Consider the following 14,968-nt stretch of genomic DNA (forward strand, 5'->3'; position numbering starts at 1 on the left):
ATGCTATGGTTCCATACATTATTTATGCATACCTGCAAATACAGGGTTTGTATGTCTAACTCAGTTGATCCAGGCCTGCAGTGATGTTTCCAGGTGTTTGCATATACAAGTATATAAGAACTGAGAGTTATGGAAAATGCCTTTTAACTTCTATTATCCCATGAAATCATTTTATAGCAGAGAGATCATCCATGCTTCTGATCACTGCCTGTGTCTTCAATCATAGCTGTTTTCTGTTGAAACCTCATTGAAGCCAATAAGAGGAAAGTTTAGATTTCAGATGAGTCAGTTATTTTCTACTTTCTTCATGTCTCTCTTTACTTTTAGTAATGTTGCCAAAACATTTAGTAATGTAAAGTTCTTGATCCTCATGTAGAAGAGTTGGCAGACTGTGCAGGACAAGTACTGTGAATTGTTAGGCTCCATTTGTTTAGTTATACACTGATGTCATTTCAGTGCAAATTCTAATGTTATTTAATAAAATCTTCTTTTTATGTGTTTTTCTGCTTGGGCAGCTAGATGGGCCAAATAGTTATTATCCGCTGACACATTCTATGTTTCTATGCTTAAAAAACAAACATAACTTTTATGGGCAAATTGATGCACACTGCTGTGTATAGTAATTTTGTACTGAAAAAAAAACTTCCTTACTATGTTTAATATGCAGTGTTGGCACTATTCGGTTTGCAACTTGGTTACATGCAGAAAATTGGGCACTCGGGCCCAAATACGTTTGCCATCACTGTCCTAGAGGAAAGAGTGACAGAAAGTTTGGGTCCCAAAGAGGAACAGCACCTTTGAGAGGACTTCTTAGGAGGTATGCTTTTTTATGACTAACTCTTGTCACGTGCATTGTCTTAGGAGGTATGCTTTTTTATGACTAACTCCTGCATTGATAACAAGAACTCAATATTACTTCACGCCTTAATTAGACCGAGCTCACCGCATACCAAACGGCAGTGACATGACGCAGCGAGCACACTAGGGGCGTGGCTAAGTTCTGACATCCTCGTTCCCCCGGGTGGAGCCGCGCGTTCACGCCACCTCAGCTGTTTCTCTTTAGGACATGGTAGCCAAGCCACCACTCCGCGCCCACCCTCATAATAGGCCCCGCCCATCTCGCATAACGGTTCCCTCCGAACTGACCGGATAACAACCAAAGCAAAGGTCGTTGTGTTAAAAGTGCGCAGTAATCGCATTTCCCACTTGGCCACTTAAAGAGATTAAGTACGAAACGCTACTGTAATGCCTTAGCGCCCGCTCTATGAAGTGTCACTAGCAATGTTGCCGAGTATGTTAAATGAATAGCATGTAATGTGTGCGTAGAGAAGTAGGTAACCCATAAAAAAGTTAACATAAAGCTCGTGAGGAGATATAGAAAATCTCATTTAACCGACGCTCGCTGATAACACCCGACCAAGACTAACGCTAGCGGTCCTCTGACATCCACGTTCTTATTGGCCAGCTTCGGGATGAGACAGCGCGCCTACTTGCTCGCACTCGCTGGCTCATCCTTCCTCAAGCTCCTCCCCCTTCCTAAGGGTGACGCGCGCGCCATCCCTCGTTAGGCGGGTGCGCGGTGTAAGTGTGTGAATGACTCAAGTGGCCGCTCGGGGCTGTGTTGGTGTCGCTTGGTAGTGCCTCCGTGAAGGGAGGAGGAAAGAAGGAGCTGGGCTTGCCGGGGGATCCGGCTGAAGCTTGCGGAGACTGCTGGGAATAAAACGAAGTTTTATTTGGGGGGTAAGGCGACTGAGGCTGTTTTTCTTCTTTGTAGTGAGGGAAGTAGCGGCGAGCTAGGCGGCGGCATCGGTCAGGAAAGGCCGCGGCTAAGGCCCGAGCTGTAGGCCCTGTGTTCTTACTCTTGTCAGGACGGAAGGGAGAGGCCTGTCAGTAACTTCCCTTACGGATTTTACTCAGAAAGTGATTCAGTCATGGGGAAATGTTACTCTGTTGGCGTAAATAGTGCCTTGATAGTGTGTTCGGCGCCTGCTAGCTTTGTTGCATGTCCTAGATCATAACTAGTACTTTTTTCCCCAAGTTACTTTGGGTTCTGTGGAGCGATAGCACTACAGTTTATTTGTCGTGTCATACATTTTATTTACGAGGCGTGTCTAACTAGATGTGAATTTCGTTGCCTGGGGCTCGTTAAAATTAAATGCCAGACCCAGGGAACCGTTCTGCCTTGGTCCCAATTTTGGGGCGAATTTCGCATATTTAGTGATCACAAAGCCTCCCTTTTTTTTTTAGCCTATCTGACCTGAACTGAGGAGTTTGAAGATCCTGGATATGTTTTTAATGTCACATTTGTGAACGTTCTCTAGTGGACTAAGCGCCAAGACGTTCATTCTTAAAAGTCCAGAAAAGTATTTGTGTGTGTGTGGATGGAATGCTAAGGGTTAAAGAGAACACCCTAATTTTGATTGGCTAAACACATCTGTTAGGGACCCATTTAATCAAGTTTTCCTGCTTTCTCTTATGGCTGTAGGTTTAACTTGTTAGACCCCTCTGATAACAGCTGTACATGGCAAATGTCAGTTCCTTATATATGTGTGTGTGTATATATGTATGTGTGTATATATATATATATATATATATATATATATATATATATATATGTATGTGTTTGTTGATCTGAACATTGCCTTATAGGTGGGCCCAACAAACATTTTAATAGGCGTACGTGTCTTTAATATAGAATGTATACCATGCAAAACTACGATGATGGAGCCCTGTTTAGCAGCGATGCGTTTCATATATAGTTGTTGATACCGTTTAAGCACCCAAGAGCTAGTCATCTCTGTCCTCCTCTGCTCTTTGGGGTTGCGAGGTTGGTGGGTGTGGTGCTAGCTGTATTTTTGAGTTGTGACATTTGGCTGAAATGTCCCTGCTTATTTAATTTACCGCCTCTTCATGTATGTTTTTTGGACCAAAGTTATTACTTTCAACTGTAGTTATGTACCAGACCGTGTTGTGGTCTGTTTCATATATATATATTTGTCTTCCAAATGAGGTCATTTAGAAATCATAAAAGATTTGTCCTGCGCACTGTACTGCGTCTTTGTAATAAGTGTCTTTACACGTTCACAGCGGCTTTAAAAAATAAATGTAAAACCCTAAAGTTTGTTGGTTCATAGTTTTAGTATGTTTTAGAAATAATCTTCAACTTCGACGTCACAATTTTGAGTTGACACTTGAGAGATCTTCCTTGGGTGTATAAAATCTTCTTGATGAGAATAATTTAGACTGATATCTTTTTTTGACCTCCGTATTTAACTTTATAATTATTATTATTTACTGTTTTTTTCACAAGCCTGGTCTGTTGCATTAATTCAGTAAATTTAGGGACTCGTATGACGTGTCCAGAAGCAACTCCATTAAAAAGCATATTGGTTAATGTTCCTTTTTCTGTGCAATGACATCACGTTTTTTTTGTTTGTTTTTCTTCACTGTGTGTGTTTTTTTTCTGTCTCTTTTGAAGGAAGGACATTGTACGCTTGGGATCGTGATTCTGTCCTCTTGGTATTTACCAAGCCGCGTTTATTTGGTTGACAAGTTTATATTTTCATTTGCTGCTCAAAATTTTGCAGTATTACCTGATCCCTTTAATTCCATGAAAACCATAAGGAACTTTGTGCCTTACGCCGCATAAAGGGTAACAGAGCTGTTGCTTGACCTATTATGCTTTCAAGCACCAGCACACTTGCTTATCTAGCAATCTGTTGTGTGCATTGCCCAGACCTTTTATATGGGATCCATCATAAACCCAGTAGTCTTATATGTGAGCAATGAGTATGGATTTTGGATTGATAAAGGAAGGTTCATACCTATGAAAGCATGTTCTGAAAACTAAATGTCACTTCCCCTCCCATCAACCAACAAAATGTAAATGGTCATCCAGGAGTGTTGGATCTCTATTACTTGTAACACTCATTTGGTTTTCCCAGACACCACTTTTCTTGCTTCATTCTTTGCATGATTAAATATATCATCCCTTCTGGGGCCTCTATCAGTCTGATATTTGGGGCTACCAAGGATCCATTATACCGTAAAGTAGGAGCCCTTCTTAGATTCCAGGCTTTCTTCAGGATATTTAAAAAAACGGATTTGTATACTCATCGCAATGGTGGGCTTGACAAAACCAATTTAATTTGCAAGGGAACCATGACACCTAAAAACGTTACTGCTTTGAGTAATTTGTATAGACGCCTATGAAAAAAGCTATTTCCTGGTACCAACAAAATGGGTTATCTTGTGAATATATCTGCCAAATTCTACTTTAATGCCACTAGGAGCCAAAAGAGCAAACAGTCCAGCTGGTGGAAAAGATATGCTGGACTAAATAAAGTTTTGTCATACTTTATTGATCCCCTCTGTAAAACCAGCAATATCACAAATTATATATATGTATGTATATGTGATATAAAAAGCCTTTAAAGGGACGTTTTAATGTAGCTGACAGGCTCACCAAATAAGAATGCCTACACAGTGAGTGCTTTTAATATGCATTAAAAAACTTCAGGCAGAAGCAACAGCTCCCAACCATTTGCGTGCTATGATAGTTCTTGTCACCGAAAATCAATAGGAGCACTTTCTGTGCATGAGCATGGTGAGTCTCATTAGACCCCCCTACGCCTTCCCCTTCCTTTTAGTTAAACAAGGCTCATTCACCTTAGAATGATCGGATGATCAGCTGAGGTGCATCACAGTCCCAAATGCACTTACAGGTTCAGACCAGATGACTCCACAGGCACAAGGAATTGTGTTTGTTGGGTAGGCCACCTACTGGCACGAGACTTTAGGGGCCCGTACTCTGCCTTCTCCTTTATTAGCAGGTTGAGGGGGGCCGGCTGCTTTCTTTAGAAACTTTGTTAGCTAGGGGTCCCATGGCCAAATGGTTGCCCTCATCGGCTGCTTAATCAGCTTATGCGGTAGTGCCACTGCTTGTAAGGACTGAAATGCCTAACCGGACAGCGTCTAATCATAGTGTAGAAGTTTGCTGTGATTGACCCTTGTCCCACCCAACTATTCCCACATGGACTTTATATATGTACAGATGTGTTTATTAAAAGCAGATTACCAGGGCAGATTAGTTTAAACCAGTTAAGCAAATTTGCACCACTTTCTAATTCCATATGGTAGTCCAAAATATACTTATATAGCTTAATTTCTCCTGAAAATAGTCTAACTTTTCCTAGGTATAAGTTGTTTACAGGATTGATCTAATTATAACAAAACACAAATATTGGTCTGGCACCCAAGGTGGTTACGGGACCCAATGTGGTGGTACATAAAGCTGGTCATATTTGTGATTTTAATACTTTGATTCTTTTTGCATACATAACAATACTTTTTTAAGTGTTGCACTATGCTAATATATGCCTATTTACAGGGGTACAATAGCCATTTTCATTCTGGGCTGCCTTCTTATGCTTGTTTGTAATCCACATGACTTGAAAGGAACTCTAATGGTTGTGATTGTATAGCGGTGGCTACTAAAGTACTTTCTTTTGCAACCATTAAAAATGGTAAAATATAAAGTATAGGTCCCCAAATTTATTCAAAGATGTAACTGGAGTAGAACTTGGCAAAGCTGCAAGCCTGTTTGCAGATACTGATTTTTGGATCATACATCTTAAATAATTGAATAGGAACAAGAAGTATCTTAGCCACATATGTAAACTGCAGAATGGGATTTCTCTTTTTAGAGACGGCATATATTCCTTTGCACTATATGTTTATGTGCCTAACTGGCTTCCTTCATGGATGCCGTCCACCAGGAGCCCTTGGCATAGCTGAGGCTTCCATTTGTGTCAAACACGTGATGTGCCAAACAGCATTTCCTCAGTAACGCTTCTTTACCCTCAAACGCTAACGGCTCAACCACTGATGTCATGGCACGCGGCTGTAAGGACACTCGGTACTTCATACGTGACAGTGCCGGCAGTTTCCGCTTTTGTACTTGGTTTTCCTCTTTCTTATTTAGTTACCCACGCACACATATAGATATATATGTGTATGTATGTGTTCCTCCAGAACAAGGGGGGTTTTCATTTAAAACTATATGCGTGTGTCATGCATATATATTACGCAAACCAACTTGTTTTGAGTTTGGAAATGCTTCATAGGATTTTTATCTATCCTCTGCATTTACAGCCAAATATTACGAGTGAGAATTTTTAAAATTCCAAAAGCCAGGACTGTCACCTTAGTAGTACTCGAATTCCAAAATTACACACAAATCCTTCTTCTTACTCCAGCCTTCCTGATCACAATGTGTGTGACTAGAAGCAGTCGGGCTTCAGAGACCTCATTAGGGTTGATAGACCCTCTAGGTACCCTATTTCACAGACAGATCTCTTCCGCAGTTTCAGTTCTACACATCACGGAGGGGATGCCCCAGCTTCTGTCTGGGCATTCAAACACTGTTAGTGTAACGATACACATCTTGGCTGCTCAGCCTGTAAACTTGGAGCTAGCAACAGAGGAACAAACAAACCGTAATCAGACAACCTGATCTCCCGTGTTTTGACAGGGGCATATTCCTTCAGATGAGAAATAGTGATGCACAATTATAGTAAATACATTGAACTTACGGAAGAAGGATGTAGTAATCCACAGAAAGTCCCTTAAGTGTTTATACGTAAGAAGAAAGTGTCCCAGGCCACGAAGTATGGGCTACACTTTCCTTTACACGTTACTATGTTTTTTTTGTTTGCTGATTTAACTATGTGGACCTCGGTAGAACTGTCACAATATTTACAGAACTTGCTTTGGGAAGTATAGAAAAAATATATCTAAAGATATATTTATTGAGGTTTATAAAAAAAAAAAATGATCCTGGAAAAAAGTTAATTTATCCGGTCAGCATAGTAACGAATGCAATTTTAAAAACCATTAAAATATTGTTTCTTGCTATACTTTGCCATGGTAACGAGACTTCTTTTCAAACTGTGTATCCCCATTTCCCTTTTTAGCCATTACTCCTATTGTTAATTAGCAAGATCTTGTGTTTTTGTTTATTTATGCATTTCTGGGATGAACGTATTTTAATATTGCAAGGAAAGCCTTTTAAATGGAGCATAAAATCACATTCATTATGCATCTATTCATTTGTGTATGTTGCGTTAATGAGGAAAGGCTGGGGTTGTTGTAAATGGTATTAACACTTATGGATCTGTCTCCTTCCAGTACGGCCGTTTTATTTCCTATGTCGGAAATACCAGCGTCGCGAGGAACTTGTCTAGCGATATATGTGAAAATATCGTGACTCTGGATAGCAGCTTAGTTTTCCCTTTTGTGACTGTGAAGGAGTTAGAGCCGTATACAAAGAAGTTAGCGCTCCTGTCTTTATTTCCTACACCAGTTCTGCATGTAATGATGGACCGTACCACAAAACAGTGACATCTCTCTCCCAAAGGACCAGACTGACTTCATGAAGTTCTTCAGAGGCTTTTTTAATCAGCATTTAAACTGGGAGATGGGGGGATACCTCATTGAATGGGTACTTTTGGACATTATATACCCGGTTGGTAAACAGTAGGTTTAGAGCTATGTGTACAGATGTTTACAGTTTAGAGAATAAGATCCCTGCAATGATGACAAGTGAGAATATGGATTTAGTGGTGATACCTGAAACCTAGTACACTGAAAAATAATCACCGGGATGTTGTCATAGCAGGATATTCATTATCCCAAAAGGATAGAGAAGGCAGAAAAGGAGGGGAGAAATAGCTTAAAGGTAAATCTGATACAAAGTGAGAAGAGCCTAAAGTTTGGGTAACTTTAGAATTTGGAAATTAATTCCAGGTGTTGGAAGGGTATATGGTTTAATAAATAATAAAAGGCGAGGTTATCATAGAGTACTTTAATATCCCATATGCAGACTGGAAGAACGCGTAGCTGGGTCAGCCAGGAGTGGACGTACCCTAAATCCTTTACAGGGATTCTGTCCTAGGCCATTGGTAGGGGAACCGGCAAAAAAGGAGGCTGTGCAAGATTTAGTATCTATAAATGAGAATTTTATTTCTGCAGTGCTCAGGGGTCTTCAGTCAGGGTGGTTAATTATACAGACAGAGGTTGAGTTGTGCCTCACTAAAGTTGTAGATGATTTTTCTTTAATGGGAAGAACTAAATGTTCAGGAGAAATGCAGTTATTTTAAAGGTGTTCTGCTAAAGACAGCAGACCATTGCATTAAACCTGCTAGTAAGTATTACAATTAAAAGGGAACCATACGAAACACCAAAAGTTATTAGAAGAACTTAAGAGTTTTCTGGCAAAACCATTATCTGACTTATTTCTGTCCCGTGAGTTTCAGAACCTAAGGAAGTAGGAAGTTTTTTTAATTAAATGTTTTTGTCATTTATACCATATGTTAAACCATAATTCCTCCTTTCCATATGTGAAGAAACCACACAAATTATACATAGTTTTGCTCAGAAGTAGGACATAGTTTTAAAATCTTTTACTATTACTTTTTGCTGTTTTGCTTATTAAGGTACGATATCCGGACCAAAACGATTATTTGTTCGTACATGATTTCAAATACTGTGCTTATTATGGATTTTTTTTGTTGACTGCTCTGCACCTAGACGGTGAGAACTATTGTTCCTGAAATAAGACAAGTGTAGACACAAGTGGGCTTTATATATAAATATATTTATTATTGGTAGGGCTAAGGGGCCCCTTTTTAAACATATTTTTTTTTATTGCTTCTTGTTCACCTGATCCATAGCCCTGCATTGCTCATTGCAATACATGCGTTCAGCCAGGGCTCTTATCGAGTGAGCTTCAGGTGGGTTTGCTTGGATGCCTGCGAGCGATGTTACACACGATCCATCAATCTCCAGGAAGCAAACAATGCTGCCTTCTGCCGACGGGAGGGTCTAGACTGTCGGTAGACTGTCGGTAGACTGTCGGTAGACTGTCGGTAGACTGTCGGTAGACTGTCGGTAGACTGTCGGTAGACTGTCGGTAGACTGTCGGTAGACTGTCGGTAGACTGTCGGTAGACTGTCGGTAGACTGTCGGTAGACGGCCTGTACTCCGGTGTAGCATCAGTGAGAAATCCCTGCAACAAAGTCGGGATGTACCAGCAATTTTTAGTAGTGCTTGTAGACCAACCACAGACCCGTAAGTCTTACATCCGTAGTTGGGAGATTAATGGAAACCACGCTAAAGGAGATGTTGAATGTTGACAAAAGTAAAATCATATATTAAGGACAAAAGATCCAAAGGCAAAATAGAGGGATTTAGGAACAATTATTTGAGGGCTTAAAGGTAACTAGATAGAAAAGGAAAGCAGAGTGCTGGGTTGTATAAGGAGAGGCATTCAATGCAGGAAGAAGGATGTGGTTCTACTACTTTACCTCGCCTGGAGCGTTGTGTATGGTTCCGGAAAGATACGGATATTCCATAGAATGGTTTACGGGCTGATAATTCTACACGAGCTTGGAAGAGAGAGGAGGTGTAATAGAAACATTTAAATATATAAATGAATTTAACAAAGTATATGAGGGCAGATTCAAAGGAGCAGACAAGGTCATCATCTAAAACTAGAGGGCCAGTGTTATTTAGAGAGCGTGGTAGATAAATGGAACAGCCTCCCAGCAGAATTAATAAAGGCTAACTACAGGGAATCAAAATATGCATGGGGTAGGCCTTATAAAGGACAAGACCAAAGACTCGATTTGAGTCTTTGCATCAGGAAAAATGTTTATCCGCAGTTAAATTCTAAATTTCCATGTTTTTCAGTTTTTAGATCGTTTTTTTCCCCTCTGGCGTTTTCAGGACTTGGGAAGATCATCACACTAAATAATGCAGTTGTGCCTCTGGTTTTCTTCATAAAACCCATGCAGATAACCTTCATACGCAGCAAAGTTCCACAGAACAGCAGTTGAACTTGAGGGACTGTTTTAAGGCCCACCTCATGTGTGTAATCTTGCCTTATATCAGTGTATACACCTCAGGATATTAGTTTAAACAGAAATACGTCTAATGTATAGGAGGTACAAATAATAATATCCAAATCGTATGTCTTTCCTGATACTACTACTTCCCTTTCAATGTAACCAACGTTTGGTCTTATTACAGTTCTACATTATTGACCCATTGGTGGTGTGTATGTTGATCTTTATTGATTGTAAAGTAGTACGCGGTCTACAGGTTCGTAGATGTTGGTCAGCATTCGATGAGTGTTAAGGTATTTAAAATGTTGCACAACTCCATTCCTAGAGGGCTTCAAAGATACCACGGTTTTTTTGTTTGGAATTGTGGGCATTGGAGTGGAGATATGCAGTCCTGGTATTGGGAACCAAGGATGATTTTTCTTCATAGGAAGCAGGCAGTATTATAGTATTGTCACAAAAGAAAACAAATCAGGAAGTATTTCAAATAAAAGGATGATGTTTTCTGTAGTGTTTCTAGGGGAGCCAGGTTTTTGTTTAGTAAACAGTGGGGAACCTCTCGCCTCCCTCCGTGTTCCTCTCTGTTGCTGTGTGTTAGTGTTTGAGAATCCATCTCCAATGCTTCTTATTCAAGTATTTTTCCAATTTCATCTTTTTTAAGAATACCTGTTATCTTTGTCTTTTAGGACAATGTTAGAGCAACTTAAAAATGTAGAAGTTCAGAGGGCGATCAGTATGGCCGTTAGGTGGGCCGTGTATGGTTGTGTTAAGCTTGATTTTGCCCACTTTGTTCTGGACTGATTCAGTAGAGCACAGGGTGTACGGTGTGGTCTGCACCTAGCCGATGGAGGCCCTTAAGTCTGATATGAAGACTGTGAGAATCATGTTATTAGGGCACTAATCCCCCATCCAAACCGAAAAACTACAGTTTGAGTGAAATCCTCTTTAGGTTTTAGACAAAAGAAAATGGCAAATCCACTTTGACCCTTATTAATGTCTGTCATGGTTTTAGTTTCTCCTTGTGTTAGATCAGATATTTTGTGTGTTTCCAGTTGTAGCGAACCAGTTGTCGGTTGGATGGCTTTATTCAAACACGAGCAACCTATATTCGCACGATCAGATACGACACGACTGATGGCTAAATGTAGTTAATAATGTCACTCGCATGGATGCCTCTATTGTCGTAAGACGGACTGCACGTTGGTTACTAAGTGGCTGCATTGGCTTTTCTGGTGCCAACGTTAAGGTCGCAAAGAATCCTTGCATTTAAATAGTTATGTATTAAACATTCCAGTTAGTCTCATTCTCTCCAGAGTTTAAATTGACAAACCTCAGTTTAACCCCTTTGCCACCAGTGACATAACAGATATGTTCCAATTTATACCAGCTGTGTATAATTGATATGCCTGTAAAACTGTAAAAGTCATGCTTTTTGGTATTCTAAGTTAAAAAAAAAAAAAAAAAAGTACTTTAAATAAGAAAGTTTGCTGTGTCTACTTTAAATTGTATCTCTGCAGACTTGGCAGCATTTTATCATTTCTAACGTGATCTTTTAACAGTTAGTAGAACTTTACAGCGCAGTGATAAGTGCTGCCCCATCATAAATAAGATAAATAAGCATGCAGAGCTATGACAGGACTCGGGTTTAATCCGCTCCATGTCTATAAGTTGTTTCGTGAGGTTCAGCCAAGCACACTTCCGGCAGGCAAAATGGAAGGGGCTAATGCGTACGGGGCAGGGCTCGATAAATCCAGTGTGCCAGGTCGCCATGGCGACTAGAAACGGCTTCCTGGTGCTCAGGGCTTTGCAGGGCTGCCATCCTGAGTCCAGCACCCTATGATTTCCTCCCGGGGCATGCTGTAGCGGGTGCTGTGAGGCTCCCAGCTGGGTGACCAAATCCATGTCACGTGACCCCGCTGGTTGGATCACGCCACTCGCCTCACTGCGCCCCTGCAGGAAGCCATAGCTCATGATGGCAGAAGATAGGCAGTGGTGTGGCCGGGCTCCACAAGGTGGGAGGGGGAGTAGTGTATATGTATAGTGCTGCAGTCAGTCTGTGATCTTTCTTCTAGATCCAAACCAAATTTGTTGACCCCTGATGTGGGGGATTGTGCACAATCTCCTTATACACCTGCTAGGGGATACCACTGAACCACTCGGTTATAATATGCAATAAAATACATGTGAGGGCTGGAGTGTCCCTGATCTGAAATTATTATTATTTTTGAAGTTATTTTTGAAGGATCTGACAACAAACCCCGGCGCACAGCAGCTGTTGCCGCGCGGATCACAAGGGAGCGGTATCGGAGGTCTTTAACAGACCTCCGGCTCCCTTGAGTGATTTTAAGCCGGGTTCAAGGGAGATCCTTGAACCGGCTTAAAATCACTCAAGGGAGCCGGAGGTCTGTTAAAGACCTCCGATACCGCTCCCTTGCGAGCCTGCTCCTCCAGCGGCGGACATTACTGTCCGTCTCTGGAGGGGTGCCGGGTGCCGCAGGTTGGCACCCCCTGGAGTGTGGCGCCCTGTGCGGTCGCACACCCCAAAGGTCGGCCCTGCTCTAAGGGGCCGGCCTTAGGGGTCTGCGGCCGCACAGGGTTTAAATAAAAACATCGGGGTTTTTTTTCAACTTTATTTAACATCCTCCATGTTAAATAAAGTTAAAAAAACTTTATTTAACATGGAGGATGTTAAATAAAGTTAAAAAAAAACCCCGATGTTTTAATTTAAATCCTGTGCGGCCGCAGACACGTAAGGCCGGCCTTGGTGGGGACTTCCCGGCCCCTTAGAGTGGCGGACCCGGCAAATCCCCCGTGTTTCCCCGAAAGTAAGACATATGTCTTACTTTCGGGGTACGGCTTATATTAGCCGACCCCTCTGAAACCCCCGATACGTCTTACTATCGGGGGTGTCTTACTATCGGGGAAACACGGTAGGATAACTACTGGATGCGACAGCGTGCATTTGTAGACTGTAAGCTCGTTTGAGCAGAGCTTATGTTACTGTACATTATGTGATGCACGAATTGTGTCCTGTGTACACATTGTACAGCGCCACTGAATACGATGGCTCTATATAAATCAGTAACCTGCCTGTGGCACTGTAGGTCCAGGTTCTTCAGTATACCGTCTCCTCGGTTTATGCCTATGACCAGCAGTGAATAAATGAAATAAGTTGGAGCACCTAATTCACGCGTGCAGGTCGACTTATTAGGGGCCACCTGCAAATTTTGTGCAAACCCGCACTGGAGCTGGATTACGCGGACTTTTAGCACATGCGCTTCCTGCAAGGCAAATAGCCGGGCTGCAGGTAAACAGAGTAAACAAAAGTATGGCGTGCATTCTGGTGATCCAATCTAGGGATCTGCGTGCCAAAACCCTTAGGAATAGTTAATGCATTAAAACCCTCATGGAACGTCACAAAGAAAGTGGCAGTGTGCGCTCCCGCAAAATAAAAAAAACTGGGCAACTATCTATAGTTGTGACAACCAATCTGGCACACTGAAAAAAACTGATCTCTGCTGTCATGCGGGGGATCAGGTGTTACGGCACAATCGCCCACCCCCACCCCAACACACCTGCAAATATAAACACAAAAATAAGAACAAATACCCTACACCTGAATTTTGTAAACATTGTTTTTTTTTTGAAAACTGCTACCGACTCTGAACTACAACTCCCATCACCTTCAACCAAGCTGATAAGGGAGATTGGAGATGTGGCCCATAAAAGCTCATGTGGTTTTTTTTGTTTATAAGCAATTTAATGTGTTTGTGTAGTGATTTATTTTACCCTTTATTTTCTGTGTGCCGTTGCGCAGTGAAATTGCATAAGTATGTGAATGTTCCTAGTGAACTTCCCTGGCCAAGTAGTGTTATCTTATTAACCCATATAATGCCAGCCAAATCTGTATCTCCTGCATAGCGACGCTTGTATGTGATCTCTGACGATTGCTGTAAGTGCTAGAATTGCTTTGCTATTGTATAGTGGGACAGCCATGTTGCACCTAATGCTGTATTTACAAAGGCTTCCTCCCCACTAAAGAAAATGCTGCTTCTTTACCATTAAAAAAAAAAATCAAGGACGCTTGGGCATGGGGGGGAGGCTGCACCAATTTTCATGCTATAATTATTTACTATAATTATATTTGGGTTACGACCTTCCATAAAAAAACCCAATTCTGCACGATCCAGTGACGCAGAAGTATGCTTAAAATCCTCTACATACAACGTATGGGAAAGAATTCTTTCCTTAACAAAAACGTCAGTTGGGTCTCGGGCTTTTAAAATTTTATATGCAGAAGCTTCAAAGTAAGCCAAACCTATTGGGTCCAGACCCAGATCCCCCGCGGCGCTGCAGGGGACTTGGATCCTCCTTTGCGATGCAGACAACCCCGCTGCGGCCGGCGGCTCCACCCACCCTCCTCACTGAACGGGGCTGTCACCGCCCACGAGGGTCACTGAGTCGCGCTGGCCAGCTGACTCAATTCTATTTCAGATCAACGGGGACAGCTTCTTAAAATGCCACCCCTGTCGATTCGAAATAGAAGTGAGTCAGCCGGCGCCGCTCAATAACTTTAGTGGGCGGCACCAGCGCTGCTCAATGACCTTTGTGGGCGGTGCCAGCCCCGTTCAGTGAGCGGTGTGGGTGGAGCCGTGGCAGCAGCAGCGGGGTTGTCTGCATCGCACAGATGTTTGACAGCGGGAATCCAACAGGGTCTTTGGTCAGGTAAGGATGGGACAAAGATGGGAGACTGGGGGCAAAGGCAAACTCTGTCCCCAATTTCCTATAGGCATCTTTGTCACTAAATAGCTTCCCATAGTCTCATGTTTAGAGACAAAGATGCCTGTGGGAAACTGGGGGCAAAGGCAAATTAATCCCATTAATTAAAAGTATGCACTGGTGCTTTTTAGTGTGGGGGCAAAGTATGAGTGTAGGGCACAAGAAAGTCCTGGCTCCTAACTTTTTTAGCAGGCTCCTAGATTTAAAACAAACTTGTAAAGCCCTGCGCATGTGGATGTTCTTTTTATATTCATATGTTTGTAGCTGGTTGGGGACCAAGTTTTTAG

General features: G+C 41.9%; 1 protein-coding gene across 1 annotated transcript in view; it reads left to right on the forward strand.

Moving 5' to 3' along the window:
* Positions 1-1,585: 1,585 nt before the first annotated feature.
* RAP1A (RAP1A, member of RAS oncogene family) overlaps positions 1,586-14,968 on the forward strand; it is a 29,521-nt gene continuing 16,138 nt past the window's right edge. Inside the window, exon 1 of the mRNA XM_053457580.1 lies at positions 1,586-1,740. The gene's annotated coding sequence lies outside the window, so the exon portion shown is untranslated. The remainder of the gene's footprint in view (positions 1,741-14,968) is intronic.

The sequence above is a fragment of the Spea bombifrons genome, chromosome 2, assembly GCF_027358695.1.
Source record: "Spea bombifrons isolate aSpeBom1 chromosome 2, aSpeBom1.2.pri, whole genome shotgun sequence".
NCBI classification, from domain to species: domain Eukaryota; kingdom Metazoa; phylum Chordata; class Amphibia; order Anura; family Pelobatidae; genus Spea; species Spea bombifrons.